Source organism: Macaca mulatta, chromosome 2 (assembly GCF_049350105.2).
Source record: "Macaca mulatta isolate MMU2019108-1 chromosome 2, T2T-MMU8v2.0, whole genome shotgun sequence".
NCBI lineage: Eukaryota > Metazoa > Chordata > Mammalia > Primates > Cercopithecidae > Macaca > Macaca mulatta.
Window position 1 is genome coordinate 102,670,266 of NC_133407.1, and position 20,740 is coordinate 102,691,005.

Here is a 20,740-nt window from a genome sequence, read left to right on the forward strand (position 1 = left end):
CACTGGAAAGGAAATCTGGCTGGGCAGTAGAGGGAAATTCACACAGGTTACCCCGGCCCAACGGCAGCAACAACGTGAACAAAACAAAAAATACCTGACTGGAAAGCCGTAGCCTGGCTAGCAAATTCAAAACAGAGCCACAATCCTAGCAGCACATATCACTGCAACACAGAGCTTCAGTCAGTGTGCGCACACTTTAAGTAGAAAGGTAAAATGTCCATGTTTTTGGAACAAAGGACTATTTTTATGTGTGTGTGTGATGTCAGAAGAAACTGTTGGCAAGGAAATAGAAATAGGCGCCCTTACACATTGACAGTGAGATAACAGTATGGCCCTAACAGAAGGGAATTGAGCAACACCCATCAACATTTAAAATGTGCAGAACCCTGGATCCCACAATTCCATTCCTAGCAATGCATCCTATGAATATATTGATGCAAATATGCAAGAATTATGTACAACTCAGCATTGATTAATCCAAACGGTTGGGAATAACCTAAATATTTACCAGTGGGGAACTGGTGGAGAACACTGTTTATCTTATGCCAACACCTGTGTTTTAAAAAGAAGATACATAGGCTGGGTGCAGTCGCTCACACATGTAATCCCAGCACCTTGAGAGGCTGAGGCAGGTGGATCAAGAGGCCAAGATATCCAGACCATCCTGGCCAACACGGTGAAACCCTGTCTCTACTAAAAATACAAAAATAATCTGGGCATGGTGGCGCGCGCCCATATCCCAGCTACTCAGGAGGTTGAGGCAGGAGAATCGCTTGAACCCAGGAGGTGGAGGTTGCAGTGAGCTGAGATCACGCCAGCCTGGTGACAGAGCAAGACTCCATCTTGGAAAAACAAACAAGCAAACAAACAAAACTGGCAACAGTGGTCACAGAGCAGTGATGGGAGTAGGACTGCCTTTCACTCTCCAGGACCTTTTGAATGTCGCTCATATTACATACTCAAAATATATGACTACAGTAAATATTTTCAGAGTAACTATGAAAAACTGGGGAAATAATATCTAACACACAGGACTGCTGCATAAAGGATGAAAAACATTAATCACTATCAGAGTTCAAAGGAAGAAAGATTAATTCTAGCTTGGATGTCAGAGCGGGGATCATGTAAAGGAAGTGAGTATTTCAAGTCTTGAAGGATGGAGAAGATTTAAAGAGGCAGAAGTGTGGAGATGATGTCCCAGATGGAGATAAGAACATAGGCGAAGACGATGTCCCAGGTGGAGATAAGAACACAGGCAAAGACGATGTCCCAGACGGAAATAAGAACACAGGCAAAGACGATGTCCCAGACGGAAATAAGAACACAGGTAAAGACGATGTCCCAGACGGAAATAAGAACACAGGTAAAGACGATGTCCCAGACGGAAATAAGAACACAGGTAAAGACGATGTCCCAGACGGAAATAAGAACACAGGTGAAGACGATGTCCCAGATGGAGATAAGAACATAGGCAAAGAAGATGAAGAGATGAGAAGGTATAAATTCTAAATGCAGCTCTCAGGCTGGGCTTCAGAACAGGGCTTAGGCAACAAGTTGGAATGCAAGGCTGATGGCGGGAACGGAAACACTGAAACCCAACTTGCATATCACGCCCAGATCATGAGCCTTGAATGCCAAGCCAGGGAACCCATCCTTGATCTTAACAACAAAAAATCACTGGGGTGGGTGTGGAGGCTCATGCCTGTAATCCAGTGCTTTGAGAGGCTGAGGTGAGAAGACTGCTTGAGGACAGGAGTTTGAAACCACTCTCGACAACACAGCAAGACTCTGTCCTTACAAAAAATTTAAACATTAGCTAGGCAGGATAGCACACCTGTAATCCCAGCTACTCAGGAGGCTGAGGCGGGAGGATCACTTGAGCCCAGGAATTTAGGGTTACCGTGAGCTGTGATTCTGTTGCTGCATTCCAGCCTGAGCAACAGAGCAAGGGCATGTCTCAAAAATAAAATGAAATAAAATCACTAAAAGTTTGTATAGACATAAAGTATAAAATCATACCATATATGATTTAATCCAGATATATAATATAAATTAGAGGGGGAAAAGAGAAATTAGGAAGCTATTATAAGAAGACAAGACTCAACTAAGACATGAGCAAAGGCCCTTGGCTCACAGCGCTATCTTTATATAAAGGAATAAACTACCACATTTATTTTCATGGCATCACCAACTTAGATACAGGCTACAGTATTCTGGAACCATCTCTGTATCAGTCAAATCAGATGGCCATAATACTATAGGCAAATACCATAAAAAACACCATAAAAATACTATAGGCAAATACCATAAAAAAATGTAAAAACTGTGTGGTTTAAACATTAGTTTATTTCTCCCAGCTCTGGAGGCTGGAAGTTCAAGATCAAGGTGTCGGCCAACTCAGTTCTGGGAAAGGGACCTCTTCCTGGCTTGCAGATAGCCACCTTTCTTCTTGTTTCCTCACACCAGGGCAGTGGGAGCTCTCTGCTTTCTCTTTTTTTTTTGAGACAGAGTCTCACTCTGTCACCAGGCTGGAGTGCAGTGACACAATCTCAGCTCACTGCAACTTCCGACACCCTGGTTCAAGCAACTCTCCTGACTCAGCCTCCCGAGTAGCTGGGATTACAGGCACGTGCCACCACACCCAACTAATTTTTGTATTTTTAGTAGAAACGGTTTCAGGATGGTCTCAATCTCCTGATGTCGTGATCTGCCCACCTCGGCCTCCCAAAGTGCTGAGATTACAGGTGTGAGCCACCACACCCGGCCTGGTTTCTCTACTTCTAAGGGCACTAATCCTGTCAGACCAGGGCCCACGCTCATGACCTCATCTAACCCTAATCACCTCTCAAAGGTCCTATCCCCTAATACCATCACACTGGCAGTTAGGGCTCCAGTACAAGAATCTGGAGGGGACATAAACATTCGGTTTATAACAATGTCTTTTCAATCCTGTTGAAAAAAACAACCAAATGAGTAGGCGACAAAGTACCTTATATGTAAACAAGTCAGAACTTTTCATATTTCTGCGAACACATTAAGGTCAATTTAAAATGTCTGATAACAAGAGTCAGAAGCAGAGATAAATGAAAGTTAAGTTACTCTGCATTTTAGGGCCACCTTGAGTTGTCTTCCAATGACATTGTGGCACAAAGAACACTGCTTTCTATTCTTGGTTTTGCCACCAAAGAAGCTGGAACATTTCCCTGTATTTCCGTTTATCTTGAAAATCACTGGGCTGACCTAGCAGACCTCCAAGGTCCCTTCCATTCACAAATTCCACAAATAGCTTCCTACCAACAGAGGCTACACAAATAAACTACACTGACCAAGGGGAAAGCTAACACTAGCAAACAATGAGATGCACACAAGACAAGACGTATAGAGAAGTGGATCAACCACAAACTGGTGGACGATGAGCCGGCGGGGGATAAAAACACATTCCCTAACGATGGACAGACAGGCAATGGCGCTGAGGTAGTATTGTTGAAGATTTCCTATTTTACAACTTCAAGATAAATGGCCCAATTGTTTATATTCATTCTGATTAAATGTGAACGTGAAAACTTCCTCCAGGGGACACAGACATCTAAAAAGTTCCCAATGTATCCAATTTGTCATTTGATATTTTTACTGACAAGAAAAATGAGGGACTGAATATACAAACAGAACATGCCTGATCATATGTATAAAGACAGAACTCAGACCACAACCTGTAGCTGCCCACCCAGGAAACCAATCCCCTATCTACAGTAAACAGCCAGGAGGCCAGCCAGGCTAGCACATCAGACAGGAAGCCGAACTGCTCTCTCTCCACAACCCAGAAACTAAACCATGATTCTGACCCACGTGGCCAGGACTTGACTCAAAACTGACATCCACCCTAATTTTGGCCCCTATTTCCATTTAGGATAATTCAAAGAAAGCCAAATACGCCCCTAACGAATCACATAGGACACCCCACTTCTGCACAGCCGCCTCCAGCCCCCACAACAGCCTCCACTGAGAGCCGTTCTTTTCCATCCTGAAGCTTCCCCACTCCTCATCTGCCACTCACTTGCATGTCAGTCTCTGTCACACGCAAGTGATGGTGCCGACTCCCTTGCCACAGCAGCTCTGAGAAAGTCATCTCTGCCTGTCTCATGTGGGCGGCCTTCCTTTATTTTCCCCAAATAATCAGTCTTAAATGAGGGGCTTCTCTCTATATGGCCCAGCTACACAATTCAGAAGCCCAGCATGGCAATTCCAAGCCTGGAAAGACCATACACCCCTCAGGTCTTCTTTCCACAAAACACAGCTTCCTTGAGTTCTTCAGTCACTCCCCACCAACCAGGGAAGGAACCACGTGTTATGGAAAGATCAAGGGTCTTGAAGTCAAACTTCTGAGTTCATCAAGTACTTCATCTTTCCACTTAACAAATTACATGGCCTTGGCCAGGCGTGGTGGCTCACACCTGTAATCCCAGCACTTTGGGAGGCCGAGTTGGGCGGATCACCCAAGGTTGAGAGTTCAAGACCAGCCTAACCAACATGGAAAAATCCCGTCCCTACTAAAAATATGAAATCAGCCTGGTGTGGTGGCTCATGCCTGTCATCCCAGCTACTCGGGAGGCTGAGGCAGGAGAATCACTGGAACTTGGGAAGCAGAGGTTGTGGTGAGCCAAGATCATGCCATTGCATTCCAGCCTAGACAAGAAGAGCAAAACTCTGTCTCAAAAAAAAAAAAAAAATGACGTGAACTTTAACAATTTTCTTAACTTCTCTAAGCCTCTATCTTCATCTTCAATAAAATAATTTTACCTCTAAGATTGCATTAAATGGAATCCCACATGTAAAACAGCTGACAAATATTAGGGGCCCAACAGCTGTGCGCTCCTACTGCCGCCCCACTTTACCCCAAGGGAGAAGCGCAAGATGTCCAGAAAAAGCCTGTTGATCCCTACACCTCAGCATCCTGTGTTCACACAAGGCGCAGTGGCATCCAGACTTACCTGGGTCACCCAAAGACAAGCCATGTTTTGATTTGTCAACTTAGGTACACGTGGCTTCTAACGTTCACCATATATGATCCATAATTTAGAAGAGATTTTCCTACACTACCCCGCGGTTCTATTTTAGCAGACTTAGATGTGCCATAATAGCTCACTCTCTTAAGCCCTCTTCAGTATCAAAAACGAAACTTTAATCTGTAACACAGTTATCAGCCGTGAAAGTGGAAAAGGTACCTATGAGTCAAAATGACCCTCTGCCCCCCTCCGTCCCACCCTACAAAAAGCTGTTCAGGAGTATTTGGGCTGCTTACGAGAATGCTGTCTGTATTCCCAGGGACAGACAAATGCCTACCCTGGTTAGAAGCTGCACTGCTCAGCCTCCAGGGTAGAAAGCTCCCCACACCCTCTACCCAAGGAGAAGAGAAGCAAATGGGGTGGCCAGGCTCCAGTACGTGGACTGTTTAGTGTGGTTTCTGCAGTCCAGGTCACCGCCATGGGTGAAGCTTTTCCTTCCTTCTTTTCCAACCAAGTGGCCAAGGTCCTACGGCTGCTGTAGGGCCTCTTCCCCAGGATGAGACAGCCCAGCCATTCCCCTTCCCTCTTTTTTTTTTTGAGATGGAGTCTCACTCTGTCACCCAATCTGCACTGCAGTGGTGCAATCTTAGCTCACTGCCACCTCTGCCTCCCGGGTTCAAACAATTCTCCTGCCTCAGCCTCCCTGGTAGCTGGGGTTACAGGCGCCCAGCACCACGCCCAGCTAATTTTTATATTTTTAGTAGAGATGGAGTTTCAACTTGTTGGCCAGGCTGCTCTCGAACTCCCGACCTCAGGTGATCCACCTGCCTCGGCCTCCCAAAGTGCTGGGATTACAGGCATGAGCCACCACATCTGGCCGAGTCAGCCCAGCCATCCTGACTTTTTGTTCTGGCAAAATTACTCTCTTCCACGTCTGCCTTCCAAGTAGCTAAATCAGAGATCTGGCCTTGGGGCAGGCTTGAAGAATCCCTGTGTTTTGGTCCTCAAGAGGTCCTACCACGGTCTGGGACAATTCCAAGACTTGTGTTCTTAAAGAGGAAAGAAACCTCACATACACGGCTCTCGCAGAGCTCAGGCAGAGCTCAGGCAAGCCTTGGGAGGCGGCCCTAAGGTTTGGGTGTGCCATCTATGATAACAGCTAAGAGATCTGAAGCCAGCTGTCTGGGTTCCAACCTCAATTCCAACAGCACTGGCTGTGTGATGTTAGACAACGTCCCCAGCCTCTCTGTGGTTCAGTTTCCTCACTCTAAAAGGGCCACAATAATAGAGCTGCTCTAAAAATTAAGTGAATTGGTGCATATAAGGTATTCAGAACAATGCTTGGCACATGGGGGAGTTCAATAGACACGTAATGAACAGAGTAACTTAGCAATTAGTAAATATACTCATCCAGGCCAGGCGCGGTGGCTCACGCCTGTAATTCCAAAACTTTGGGAGGCTGAGGCGAGAGGATCACTTGAGCCCAGGAGTTTGAGACTAGCATGGGCAACACAGCAATATTCCATCTCTACAAATGTGTTTCTGTAACATATATGTATATATAGACTCATATATTCACAGTGTATTTATAATACACAAAATAGCGGAATACAGACTTAACTATTCACAATGGTTACTTCTAGAGAAGGGGAAATGCAAGTTTCAGCTTTTTATGCTACACATATATTCTTGTATCATCTGAAATATTTAAGCAAATTGTATGTATAAATTTGCCCCCAAACACATAGCAGAACAATGTAGTTTTGACTCAAAAATCTTCAAATCATGATGGAATTGTCCTGTGAAAGTAAAGTTATAGAGATGAAAAGTCTCCCTCCAGCCTAAATGCTCTTTCATATGACCTATATTACACACACCAATGCAGATGCCCCAATCCTTTCTCCACTGTCATAAGAATTTTTCAGTGAACTGTATACCCCTTTACAAACTAGATGATAGTTAGAGTTACCAGGCAAGAACGTGGATCCAGTTCTGCTTTTTCAAAGCCCAATGTTCCTCACATAATAGCAATGCATTCTTCAACCGGTCAACTGCCCCCAACACCTGAGCTCTCTGTTGTACACAACTCAGCGAGGCCTGGGAGAAAGCAGGTGCAAATTTCACTTACTCAGTAACAACACATCCCACCTGATTCCTCTGCTGGGCTAGTTCTCAAGTCATCTTTTTCTAAGCTTTCATTCAGCTCTACCACATGTACCTAGGCTGGGTAAAATACTTTACCAGGCTTTTTTTTTTTTTTTTGAGATGGAGTTTCACTCTCTAGCCCAGGCTGGAGTGCAGTGACACCATCTCGGCTCACTGTAACCTCCACCTCCCGGGTTCAAACGATTCTCCTGCTTCAGCCTCTCAAGTAGCTGGGACTACAGGCACACCCAGGACTACCACCACACCCAGCTAATTTTTGTATTTTTAGTAAAGATGGGGTTTCATCACATTGGCCAGGCTGGTCTCAAACTCCTGACCTCATGATCCGCCCGCCTTGGCCTCCCAAAGTGCTGGGAATACAGGCGTAAATCACCGCACCTGGCCTACTTTACCAATTTTATTCCTGAATTAAACCTGTTATTACTATCAATAATGTCAATCAGTGCCATTTCATTCACCGTATGACACACACAAAGCACTCCATACTCGCTCCACCTATCTGCTTTTCTGCAATGGCCACAGTGTTCCCCATCTTACATGAGAGGCACAGACAAAGACAATGACTTCTCCAAGGTTTTGTAATTCACAATCAGTGGCAGAACCAACATGACCAACCACGTCTGGCCAAGGCCTGTGTTTCAGCCACACCATCTGGTTGCTGCCCCTAAGGCTCAATGGGCAAGTAACAGATCACTCCGATTGCAGAGGCTTCAGAAATGCCTTCCACCATGGTACAATGGACGGTTCGCTCTCAGAAGGGGAGGCAGGGGTGGGAATCAGCACACAGTTCTGCTAGGTTTCTCATACAGGGCACAGACTATGTATTTTGTGCCTTGCTTTGCAGGTGAAATGTCTCCTGCCCCCTGTACAACAGCTTTCTTTGTCCTCTCCACATAAAAGTACAACTGAGTTCCTCAGGGAAAGGCAGTGATCACTGCCCTGTGCCACACCTGACTGATGTCCAAACAAGTGGACACACAGGCTCTTCTCTTATGGCCCAGGCTGCCCCCATCTGCTAAGCATCAAAAACTACACGTAGGATTTGCAGAACATGAATGACATGGAGGTGACTGCTTTATCTCTGTTGAAAACTTACTGCACTCTCTTAAAAAAAGGGAATTCAGGAAAAACTGAACATTTGAGGCTGGCTGGCTGTAATCTTCAGCTGCTGAGAAAGCCTCAGCTGCTCGGTTCCACTGTGGAAATCCAACTCCTCCCTCAAAGTCCAACTCAAGTACACCTCCTCTGCGGAGGCAGTACTTGACTGCCCCTTCCTCCCTTTCACAAGCATGTGTTCCCTCTGCAGTCCCAGAGCATTCTATCACCACCTCTGGAGCCACGCTGTCCCAGCCTACAGCCAGCTCAGTGCACAGCTGCCTCTCCCTTTGTGTACCTGCAGGCCCCACCTGGGCTGCAAGGCTGCCTTCTTCTCCTCCACACAGGCGGCACTCAGGAACTACTGAATGAGGGAGGGAGTGGATGAGCAAGATCAGCCAAGGGCTACAGGGAGTGACCTGCAGCTCCCAGCAGGAACAGCCCCTGCCCTGCCAATCCGGAGGTGCTGGCTCTGTTCTCAGCAGGGCTGCTAAAAGCTCCCTTATAACAGCTCTAGGCCACAATGGTCAACTTGGTGTCAGGCCCTAGAGACACCGAAACTCCTAACAAATAAAGAGGCCACGTATGCAGCATGCTCGCTAAAAGCACAGGCTTCGGGCCGGGCGCGGTGGCTCAAGCCTGTAATCCCAGCACTTTGGGAGGCCGAGACGGCGGGATCACGAGGTCAGGAGATCGAGATCATCCTGGCTAACACGGTGAAACCCCGTCTCTACTAAAAAATACAAAAATCTAGCCGGGCGAGGTGGCGGATGCCTGTAGTCCCAGCTACTTGGGAGGCTGAGGCAGGAGAATGGTGTAAACCCGGGAGGTGGAGCTTGCAGTGAGCTGAGATCCAGCCACTGCACTCCAGCCTGGGCGACAGAGCGAGACTCTGTCTCAAAAAAAAAAAAAAAAAAAAAAAAGCACAGGCTTTGGAGTCAGAGCTTGAATTCCGCTTATTATGTGACCTTGAGCAAGTTACTCAATGCATCAGTCTCATTTTGTCACCGGCAAAATGAGGACATTATCTGCCACACAGTGTTGCTGAAAAAGTAAGAGAGGTGACAGACGCAAAGTGCTTGGCACTTACTTACTCTTATTGGTTTATTACAAAGAAGAGAACACGGGAACAGCCAAATGCAAGAGAGGCACAGGGCACACCACGGGGCAGAGAGGTCGGGGCTCCCATGCCGTCCCTGGAAGTGCCACCTCCCCAGCACCAAATGAGTTCACCAAACCAGAAGCTCCCCAAACCCAGTATTTAGAGGGTTTTATGGAGTTTTAATAACATCAACATGATTAAGTCACTGGCTACCCATGACTAGCTCAATCTCCAGCCTGTCTCGTCTCCCCTCCCAGAGGTAGGTGTGGGGCTGACATGTCCAACTCTATAATCATGACTCATCTTTCTGGCAACCAGCCCTGATCCTGAACCTGTCTAGGGGCCGAAGCCCCCTGTCATCTCATTATCATACAAAAGACACTCCTATCACCCCAGAGATTCCCAAAGTCTTAGAAGCTCTTGTGTCAGGGATTGAAACCTAAGACCAAATATTATAACCAATGATGTTCCTATCACTCAGGAAATTACAAGGGTTTTAGAAGCTGTGGGCCAAAAACCAGGAAGAATACTAAATATATACACTATTATACTATGTATCCCACTATCAAAATAATTTTTTTGAGACAGAATCTACCTCTGTTGCCCAGGTTGGAGTGCAGTGGTGCAATCTCAGCTTATGGTGCGATCTCAGCTCACTGCAACCTCCACCTCTCAGGTTCAAGCAATTCTTGTGCCTCATCCTCCTGAGTAGCTGGAACTACAGGTGTGCAACACTACAACTGACTAATTTTTGTATTTTTTAGTAGAGACGGAGTTTCACTGTGTTGGCCAGGCTGGCCTTCAACTCCTGGCCTCAAGTGATCTGCCCACCTCGGCCTCCCAAAAATCTGGGATAAGTCACGAGCCACCGTGCCTGGCCTCACTATCACAATAATTATACTGAGAGGATGGGGGAGAAAAACGTGGGCAACAGGAGGAGCGGGGAAGGTAAGCAGCCTGAATCCTTGTCTTCCATAGTAGGACACCTCCCTGTCTTTCACACAATCTAGAAGAACGAGCTAAAACATAAACACAGTAACCTCCAAGGAGCAGGGATCAGAGTGGAGAAGGGTAAGGTGGGGGATTGCTGGGTTTTGTCCTAAGCCTTGTTAATTTCTGACTCTTAGAGCTGTAGGCCTGTACAACTTTGCTAAAAATGAGTATTTACCTGTAATCCCAGCACTTTGGGAAGCCAAGGTGGGCGGATCACGAGGTCAGGAGATCGAGACCATCCTGGCTAACACGGTGAAACCCCGTCTCTACTAAAAATACAAAATACTAGCCAGGCGTGGTGGCAGGCGCCTGTAGTCCCAGCTACTCAGGAGGTTGAGGCAGGAGAATGGTGTGAACCCAGGAGGCGGAGCTTGCAGTGAGCTGAGACTATGCCACTGCACTCCAGCCTGGGCGACAGAGCGAGACTCCATCTCAAAAAAAAAAAAAGAGTATTTAGTTTTTAAACAAAATCTGATACTTGACCAACAACAATAGTATATTAAGAGATATGGTTTTTTGTTTTTGTTTTTGTTTGAGAGAGGGTCTTGCTCTGTTGCCCGGGCTGGAGTGCGGTGGTATAATTCTAACTTACTACAGCCTCAAATTATTGGGATCAGGTGATCAACCTCTCGAGCAGCTAGAACCACAGGTGTGCACCACCATGCCCAGCATTCTTTCTCTCTTTTTTTTTTTTTTGGTAGAGGTGGAGGTCTCGCTATGTTGCTGGTCTTAAATTGCTGACCTCAGTGGATCCTACTGCCTCAGCCTCCCTAAGTTCTGGGATTACAGGTGTGAGCCACTACACTAGGCCAAAGTGGTGTATTCTAAAATTTTTTGGAATCCAACCACTTTGAAAAAGTATGGAGAACTATAAATCATCTCCCCATAAACACACATGGATGCAGATACACAAAATTGTTGCACAGGATTTTGGGGACTTCACAAAGTCCTGAAAGCAAGGTTAAAAACCTTAGGATTATACATTCTGGTTTCTTTTTTTTTTTTCTTTTCTTTTTTTTTTTTTTTTTTTTTTTTTTGAGACAGTCTTGCTTTGTCATTCAGGCTGGAGTGCAGTGGCGTGATCTCCGCTCACTGCAAGGTCTGCGTCCCAGGTTCACGCCATTCTCCTGCCTCAGCCTCCCGAGTACCTGGGACTACAGGTGCCCGCCACCATGCCTGGCTAATTTTTTGTATTTTTAGTAGAGGCAGGGTTTCACCATAGCCAGGATGGTCTCAATCTCCTGACCTCGTGATCCACCCTCCTTGGTCTCCCAAAGTCTGGGATTACAGGCGTGAGCCACCGCGCCCGGCCCTAGATTCTGGTTTATTAAAGGAAATGCATTTCAAGTCAGAGTTTGTAATTTATTGCACAGGAAAATAAAAACTTAGTTAAGAAAATCAAAAACACCCACATGATAAAATGAGGTCCTACTTGGTTTTAAACTACTTGGTGACCACCATCAGTTGTTTGCTTGACCACAGGATGCACCTAATTCCTAACTACGAATAAAGGTACAAACATTGTTTATTGGGCTTTTGGCTTCAGCCTTGAAACAATCAGATTCTCTCAAACTCAGGAATGTGAATCGCTGTTGGGTTGATGCAGCTGTTTCCATTCTAGAAATGGACCTGGAATCATGTACTTTTCGCCCATGAAGAGTCCTTTGTGTAAAACTTGAAAAGGGAAGGTCCCAAATTCCCCATATGGTGTTTCTTCCAGTAGAGGAATTACTCTAATGACTTCTTAGCAAAACTTACATGATCAGGGCAGGCCATCAAAATACTCCAGAAAACAAAGTTTAGCTTCATTTCTGATGGACCTGTCTCCACTGCTATCAGTCTCACCAACAACCTCACATCACGTCAGAGGAACGGTTTTTTCATTTAAGAAGGATCTTCATGGCTGGGTGTGGTCGCTCACGCCTGTAATCCCAGCACTTTGGGAGGCCAAGGCGGGCGGATCACGAGGTCAGGAGTTTGTGACCAGCCTGGCCAACATACTGAAACCCCGTCTGTACTAAAAATACAAAAATTAGCCAGGCTTGGTGGTACATGCCTGTGGTTCCAGCTACTCAGGAGGCTGAGGCAGGAGAACTGCTTGAACCTGGGAGGTGGAAGTTGTGGTGAGCCAAGACTGCACCACTGCACTTCAGCCCGGGCAAGAGAATGAGACTCCGTCTCAAAAAAAAAAAAAGGATCTTCATGTTCCTGCCAATTTGCAAAACAAACAAACAAACAAAAGATATCTGTTAACCAGAGGCAACAAAAAGCACCTCCCAGGCTGCTGTAGTAAGTGGATCAGTAACTGTGGTGGGAGATTCCAGCCCCCGAGACCTGTGACTATGTCGTGCAGCAAAAGGGCTTTGCCACAGGCCTTAGGAAGAGTATCCTGGGCTATCCAGGGAGGTCCAATCTAATCCCATGAGCCTCTAAGAGCATAGAACTGGCCAGGCGCAGTGGCTCACACCTGTAATCTCCACACTTTGGAAGGCTAAGGCAGGCGGATCACGAGATCAAGAGATGGAGACCATCCTGGCTAAAATGGTGAAACCCATCTCTACTAAAAATACAAAAATTAGTCGGGTGTCGTCGCGGGCAACTGTAGTCCCAGCTACTCAGGAGGCTGAAGCAGGAGAATCACTTGAACTCAGGAGGTAGAGGTTGCAGTGAGCTGAGATCACGCTACTGCACTCCAGCCTGGGCAACAGTGCGAGATTCCATCTCAAAAAAATATTTTAAAATAGGGAATAGAACTTTCTCCGAGTGCAAGAAGAGAAATGCACACAGGGGAACTGGAGAGCCTGACCAGGTCCCTGGCCTACCTAGTCTTGAGCTGATGGGATTACGTGCAAAGACCAGATAGAGGCCTCAGGAGCTGAGGGCAGCTCCCAACAGATGGAGAGCAAGGGAACAGACACCTCAGTCCTGCAACCACAGGGAACTATATTTGGCCAAAAGCACTTGGAAACAATTCTCCAGTGAGGAATGCAGCCCAGCCCACATGGTGATTTTTGCCCAGTCACATCCACGTCAGCCTTCTGCCCCACAGAACTGTGAGATGATACAATTTCAATTGTTTTAAGTCACTAAATTTGTGGAAATGTGGTAAAGCAGCAACAGAAATGAATACAGTGATTCACGTGGAAACCCCTAGAAGAGTGTCTGGCACAGTGTTGACACCTGACAAGCGTTTCCTGATTTCCTTACATCGCAAGGCAGGGCTGGCCACACTCCATCCAAAACAATAAATGATAGACTTGTTCTGACAAAACAGATTCAGTGAATTATAAATGGCCCAGAATACCTACAAATTTTAGGTTTCAGGTAAGTGATTGCCTTTCTTTTCACTTAGAAGCCTCCCAACGCTCATCTTACTGATAAACTCTAAGTACCAGGCAGGAGACTAAACACCAGACAAACCCAGCCCCAGATGCCCCAAGGGAGCCCATCCCAGCACTCACTCCGCTGCACTGAAATGATGTCCAGGTCAGTTTATCCCACTAGACCAAGAACTCCAGCTCTCCATGTGAGTCACCAGTGTTGCCTCTGCATCTCTGCTTCTAGGATGGTGCTTCTGCACTTCACAGGAAATCTGTATCAATGTTTGTCAACACTATATATGGCAGTGTCACTTAATATCTGCACAGAAAACATAAATTCTTTGAGGACCAGGGCCGGGTTTATTAGCCTTTGTACTCCTACTGCCACTGTCTGAGACATCAGAGGCACTCGGTAGAAGTTGGTGAAGAGAAAGAAAAGGCAGAGGAGAGACAGGAAAGCAGGACCAACACCGCAGACACAGATTCTGAGGTGGCTGGAGGAGAGGCAGGGCAGAGAAACTTCCTGGATGCTGGAATGGGGTTCACTGTGATACCTGCTGCTGGATTTCAAACGTCAAAGGTGACGCTTTGCTGACCTTGACCTCTGACTGCCCTTTAGCTTTCCCAACCTCAACACAGGGCACTTAGAAACTGAGATGTCAAGAAATTATGCTTCATTGAACCATGGGAATGTTATGTACATGGACGTTCATTACTGCATTTTTTACATGGGAATGTAAATAATTGAAGAGATTGTTAAAGGCTAAATCATGCACATTCAATAACTTTGTAAAATATTAATGATAACTGAAACACAAATTTTGATGTTCCCCAAAAATGCTAACATATAAAACAATACTGGCCAATTAAAGATAGAAAACAATCCTAATGAAGCTCCCCAACAGACACATTAAAACTTCTCTGTACATTAAACATTTGGGATTTCAAAGGAAAACCCAGATTCATTCCATTCTTAATACGTCGTTTAAAAAAAAAAACTTAGGTAATACAATATTTCATTTAAAATTTACAAAATTCCATTACATTCATAATTTCGTTTGATCCTCAAAACAATCTCCTGAGTTAGGCAGAACAGGTATTACTAACAACTAACTCCATTTTACAGGTAAGGGAACTGAAGTTCAGAAAGTACTTGGACTTAACAAAAGCTTTAATAGGGCCACATATCGAAACCAAATCCTCTGCTCAAAAGAACTAGAATAAGTTATCTTTTACATATTATTCATACTTATATCCTGTCAATATCCAAAGATGTTTTGAAGTAGGCTGCAATAATAGACACCTATCCAATAAAAACATTAAAATGAAAAACAGGGGGAAAAAAAAACAGCAGGTGACATGGGAGACAGACGAAGGTAGATAGCAAAGACTGAGACTTATAATCTAAGAAAACTTCATCTCTGACCTTCCAGTTCCAGGGAGATAACGCTAAAGGAAACAAGATGGTTTATAGACTCAAACTGACAAAAGAGAGGTTGCATCAGTTCTTAACTCTGAAACACTCCTAGCAGCCACAGCAAATCTCTAGGACAACATACCAATGGCATCAAAGCAAGAGTATACTTCAGTGATAGAGTGAATTAAGTTCCCTGTTTGGGACCCAGGCCAGGGCTAGAGAAAAGAACTCTGAAATGTAGAGCTCAAAAATACATCCTCTGTCGGCCAGGCGCAGTGGCTCACACCTGTAATCCCCAGCACTCTGGAAGGCCGAGGCGGGCAGATCACGAAGTCAGGAGTTGGAGACCATCCTGCCTAGCACAGTGAAATCCTGTTTCTACTAAAAATACAAAAAATTAGCCGGGCATGGTGGCAGGCTGCGGTAGGAGAATGGAGTGAACCCAGGTGGCGGAGCTTACAGTGAGCCGAGATCCTGCCACTGCACTCCAGCCTGGGCAACAGAGCAAAACTCCGTCTCCAAAAAAAAAAAAAAAAAAAATATATATATATATATATATATACACACACACACCCTCTGTCTTCTCCATACCCTTGTGTCCCCTTCCGTGAGAGACTTCCTTTCATTTAATGCATATAAAAATCAAGCCTACTCTAAATGAAAAATACTTTGACACAGAAGCAGCATTAACTAGTTAAGTTTTATTAAGACATTAATAAAATCTAGAAAACCATAAAGAAAATCTGGTCGTGTTTTGAAGCCCTCTCCTAAGATCAGATTCCCCAAAAGAACAAAGTGCATGGGGCATATAGCAAAGATCTTTTCCTAAACTAAGATAAGAATGCAAATCAAAATAAAGGCAAAATCCTACTGAGTGAAGCAATAATTGTAATTCAGTAGCTCAAGACTTGACCAAATGGCTATTTTTAATCCCTATAATCATCCAAATACCTAGGAATAGCAGAGAAAATTGTGTCTCCTTTCTACAAAGACACATGGTTTTAAGAAACTCAAGCACATCAAATTCCCACCTTACCAAACAGATAAATTGGAAAGGAGCTTAGTATTTTATTTTTAAATTATTTATTTACCTTTTTATCTTTTAGACAAAGGGTTTCACTCCGTCACACAGACAGGAGTGCAGTGGTATGATTACAGCTCACTGCAGCTTCTAATCTTGGGCTCAAGTGATCCTCGCACCTTAGCCTCCTAAAGCGCTGGCATTACAGGTATAAACCACAGCACCCGGCCTGACTATTTTAAAGAATTAATTACCATATTCCTTAGAATTGTAACTCCTTTATAGGTCATTCAACATGTGATGCAATTTTTTATAAGTGGTTTTTTTTTTTTTTTTTTTTTTTTTTTTTTTTTTTTTTTTTTGAGATGGAGTCTCACTCTGTCACCCAGGCTGGAGTGCAGTGGTGCAACCTCGGCTCACTGCAAGCTCCACCTCCCGGGTTCAAGTGATTCTCCTGCCTCAGCCTCCCGAGTAGCTGAGACTACAGGTGTGTGCCACCACATTCAGCTAATTTTTTGTTATTTTAGTGGAGACGGGGTTTCACCGTGTTAGCCAGGATGGTCTCCATCTTCTAACCTCGTGATCTGCCTGCCTTGCCCTCCCAAAGTGTTGGGATTACAGGTGTGAGCTACCACACCCGGCCACAAGTGGTAATTTTAAACTATGCTTCAAACCATTACACAAAGCCAAGTACATCTACTCAAGGCACTCTCAAATTTCCATTTACTCCCATTTTACTCACCAAAAAAAAAAAAAGTTAAATTGGAACGTATTTCACATGACACTTAAAAGATCAACAAACTGCTCCTGAAAAGGTCTGAGCTCAACAACTCCATTAATGAGAAAAAAAACAAACCAACTGGATATAGGGAAGATGCTACACATAAAACACAATTGTGAAGAATATGCAAGATATTGCCAAAAAGCTGCTTAAGCTTTCATCATAGATACTTGTCCTCAACTCTGAGATAAAGTATATACTCATGTAACTAAACTCGTTTAAAAGGAAACAAAGGGGAAGAAGAAAAAGAACTTCCACTTTAGAATCCGCATTTTCAAAGGCCTCCATTATTTACACCATTGCGGGGAAGAGAATTTTTCTCTGCTATATTTGCTTGAAAGAATTAAAGGTGTGGGGCAAAAATTCTTGGAAATTATGTAGTTTATGATCCTCAAAAGTGAGAAAAATGAAGCCCAGAAGAGAAGGCCTTCCAGGAGAATTCCAGAGCCGGAGGTAGACCCAGTACATTGTTTTTGTTTTTGTTTTGAGAGGAAGTCTCACTCTATGGCCCAGGCTGGAGTGCAGTGGAGCCATTTCACTCACTGCAACCTCCGCCTCCTGGGTTCAAGCTATTCTCCTGCCTCAGCCTCCTGAGGAGCTGCGATTACAGGCGCCCACCACCACGCCCAACTAATTTTTGTATTTTTAGTAGAGACAGGGTTTCACCATGTTGGCCAGGTTGGTCTCGAACTCCTGACCTCAAGTGATCCGCCTGCCTAGACCTCCCAAAGTCCTCGGATTACAGGCGTGAGCCACCGCACCCGGCCGACCTGGTAAGTTTTAATCAAGTACTCTGAACTATGCAACAAACACTAGGAAGTAATAGAAAAAAAATTAATCTAAAAACCCTCTGGAGAGTCAAAGAATTGCAGATTTAAAAGAGCATGAATAGTTGGATTCATGGTATTGAAAAAGGACCTCGCATTTACCAGCATGCACAAACTGCCTGCGCACCTCTATCAGAGCATTTTTCAAGCTGTGCTACAGTTAACTTGTACTACCCAAAGCCAATCTGTCCCTGCAGATCATAAGCTCTTAAAGACCAGGACTTCAGGAGAACAAGCAAAACTTCAGAGAGAAGGGAGCCACAGAAACAGAGTTCATAGCAATGGGTCGGCAGGAGCTGATGACTGGAGGTGCGCGGTAGCCTTGGGGTCTGGGACAGCGGAGGGCAGAGAAGGCAAAAGGGCCTGCATGACATGCTACAGGGCTAGGAGCCACAGCTGCGGTCATTAGTTCAGTTTTGTCTCCTATGCCTGTTACTTATACACCATCTTTTGTTCAGAAAGAACTTCAGGTTGAGTATTTGGACTCCTTGAGCCTTCTGCTGTTTGTCTCCGGGACGTTTAACACTCTTAAAAGGGGAAAACTGTCCAGTTCGATTTTCCTTCCTGGGACATTACAGGTTTTTCAAAAGTTTGATGAAAGCATTCACTAAGGAGTGATTCCACTTTCTTTGGTGTCTGAGAAATACACGTCTGAGGGGCAGCATCAGGTCTCCCCACCCACGGACCTCACCCTGGCTCTCCCCTCATAAATCTGACCTCTAACTGTAACTGCCTTGGCCTCATTCCGTGGGTGTGGATGCTCCTGCTTGAAACGCATTTTCCAGCCCGCCAAATTCTTGGGAGAGTTTCTTCCACTCTCCAAGCGCTGAGAGCTACAAAGTTCAATCTGGCTTTCCAGATTTTTTTTCCTTACCATTACTAACGGAAGAAATCAAGAAGCGCGGGGCAGAAGGGCCCTGCTCCCTCCAATCAGAGCCTAGCCCGGGGCCAGAGCAGGAAGCGCGGCGGTGGGACGCGCGGTGACAGCCCCTCGCCCCCCGGGACCCGCCAGCCAGGGCAGAGGTCAGTGCGGTCTGTGTGGCCGCTGCGCGACAGCTCTGGGCCCGCGCCTCTCGCTTCCTCCCGCCAGGCAAGTGAGAGGATAAACCATGGGGCGGGGGCAGTGCGCCCCCACCAACCGCGCCCCCCGCGCACGGACCCCCACTACACGCGCGTCCCAGGCGGGGTCGACCCAGACGAGCCACGGAGCGGCGCGCAGCCCCACTAGCAGGGCGGCCAGGACCCACGCGCGCGGGTCCACGCAGCCACCTATATAGGTGACAAAACACTCAGGAAGCCGTCATGCGGGGCCGGGAAAGAGCCCCCACCCTGAGTCACGGACTCCCTCGTCCGAAGGTTCGCGCAGTCCCCTCGGTGAGTCTGGCGAAGCAGTCTCGCTGCCAGGGAGGGCAGGGAGGGCGGCGGAGTCTCCCACTCGCGGTGACCCGGCCCCGCCCCACGAGTGGGACCTCGCAGGGCCCCCTCTGCCGTACGCGGGGACCAGCCACGCCGCGGGGGACCGGGCAGAAGCCAGCGCCCGGGTCCATGCAGCCCCCTCCGCGACAGACGCGGGGAGCCGAGGAGCAGTAGGGACCGGCCCCCACCCGCAGGGCGACCAGGACCCCCGCGCGGGCCCACCCGGTATCGCAGCAGGCGCGAAGCCCCCGGTGCCACCCGAGCCCGAGACAAAGCCCAGGCGCAAGGACCCCGGATCCCGACCTCGGACCCTGCGGAGCCCAGCTTGGAGCCGCCACGCCCGGGGCAGAGACCCCCGCCCGGTCCGGAGACCCCGTCGCCCGTCCCGCCGTCTCACCTCAAGCCGCCGCCTCGCAGCGCTAGCTCCTCGCCGCGGCGCCTGGGCCGACTGGAGCGCAGCTGAGCAGCCGACAGAGCCGCCGCAGCCTCAACAATGGAGCCCCGGGGCGGGGCCGCCGCCGCCGCTTCAGCCCGTGTTCCCCGCTCAGGATCCGGCTCGGATCAAGGAGCTGCACCTGGCGCGGGGCCCCGGCCGGGAAACACACCGCGCAGGTGCACACCGTCCCGCCCGCCGCCCCGCCCCCAGCGGTGCCGGTCGCCCAGGGCCCGCCCCCCGACCAATGGGGAGCGAGCTGCGCGGAGAGGGCGGGGCCTGGGGGGAACAAAGGGAGGTTGGGCGGGGCGGCGCTGGGACTGGGCGTGCGGGGTCCTAGGGGAGGACCGGACGCAAGAGCTGGCCGGATCCTGGCCTCCTAGAAGACCCAGCTCAACGTCCACCTGGAGTCTGCTCTACAGGACGCGCTCATCTCAAGCCCAGAACTCAGGCTTTTAGGGCAGAGAGCGAGAGACAGGCTTGCTTTACAAAAAGGGAAACTGAGGTCCAAGGAATAGGATGGCCTGCTGCCCGAAGTCACGTAGTCCCATTCACTCGTTCACCTTGTCATTCAGCAAACATTTGGAAGCACGTATGGTGGGCGTTAGGAGTGAAGTAGGGCCGGGCGCGGTGGCTCAGCACCTGTAATCCCAGCACTTTGTGGGGCCCAGGCAGGTGGATCACTTGAGGCCAGGAGTTCGAAACCAGCCTGGCCAACAAGATGAAACCCAATCTCTGCTAAAAATACAAAAACTTAGCCGATCGTGGTGGCGCGTACCTGTGGTTCCAGCTACTGGGAAGGCTGAGGCAGGAGAATCGTTTGAACCCGGGAGGTGGAGGTTGTAGTGAACTGAGATGGTGCCACTGCATGCGCTCCTGCCTGGGCGACAGAATGAGACTCTGTCTCCAAAGAAAAAAAAAAAATTAATAGATGGGAAGTAGAAGCGAACTTAGGGCTTCCCTGAAGGAGCTTGGCCAAGGAGTACCTGAAATGTCTCTGCATCTCTTTAAGGTCTGATAAAGGAACCAGGAGCGAGCGCTAATCACTTCCCTTTCCTGCCTCAAAGCTTTCATGTGTTTGCTGTTCCCCGCCTGAAATGCCAAGTTCCAATGGTATTTATTTATTTATAGAAATGGGGTCTCCCTATGTTGCTCAGGCTGGTCTC

At 47.2% G+C, this 20,740-nt stretch overlaps 1 protein-coding gene across 2 annotated transcripts in view; it reads right to left on the reverse strand.

Moving 5' to 3' along the window:
- Positions 1-19,723, reverse strand: part of LOC144339525 (SH3 domain and tetratricopeptide repeat-containing protein 1-like) — a 56,287-nt gene extending 36,564 nt beyond the window's left edge. For both annotated transcript variants that reach the window (XM_077994207.1, XM_077994208.1), the window contains exon 1: positions 19,539-19,723. The gene's annotated coding sequence lies outside the window, so the exon portion shown is untranslated. The remainder of the gene's footprint in view (positions 1-19,538) is intronic.
- Between the last annotated feature and the right edge of the window lie 1,017 nt (positions 19,724-20,740).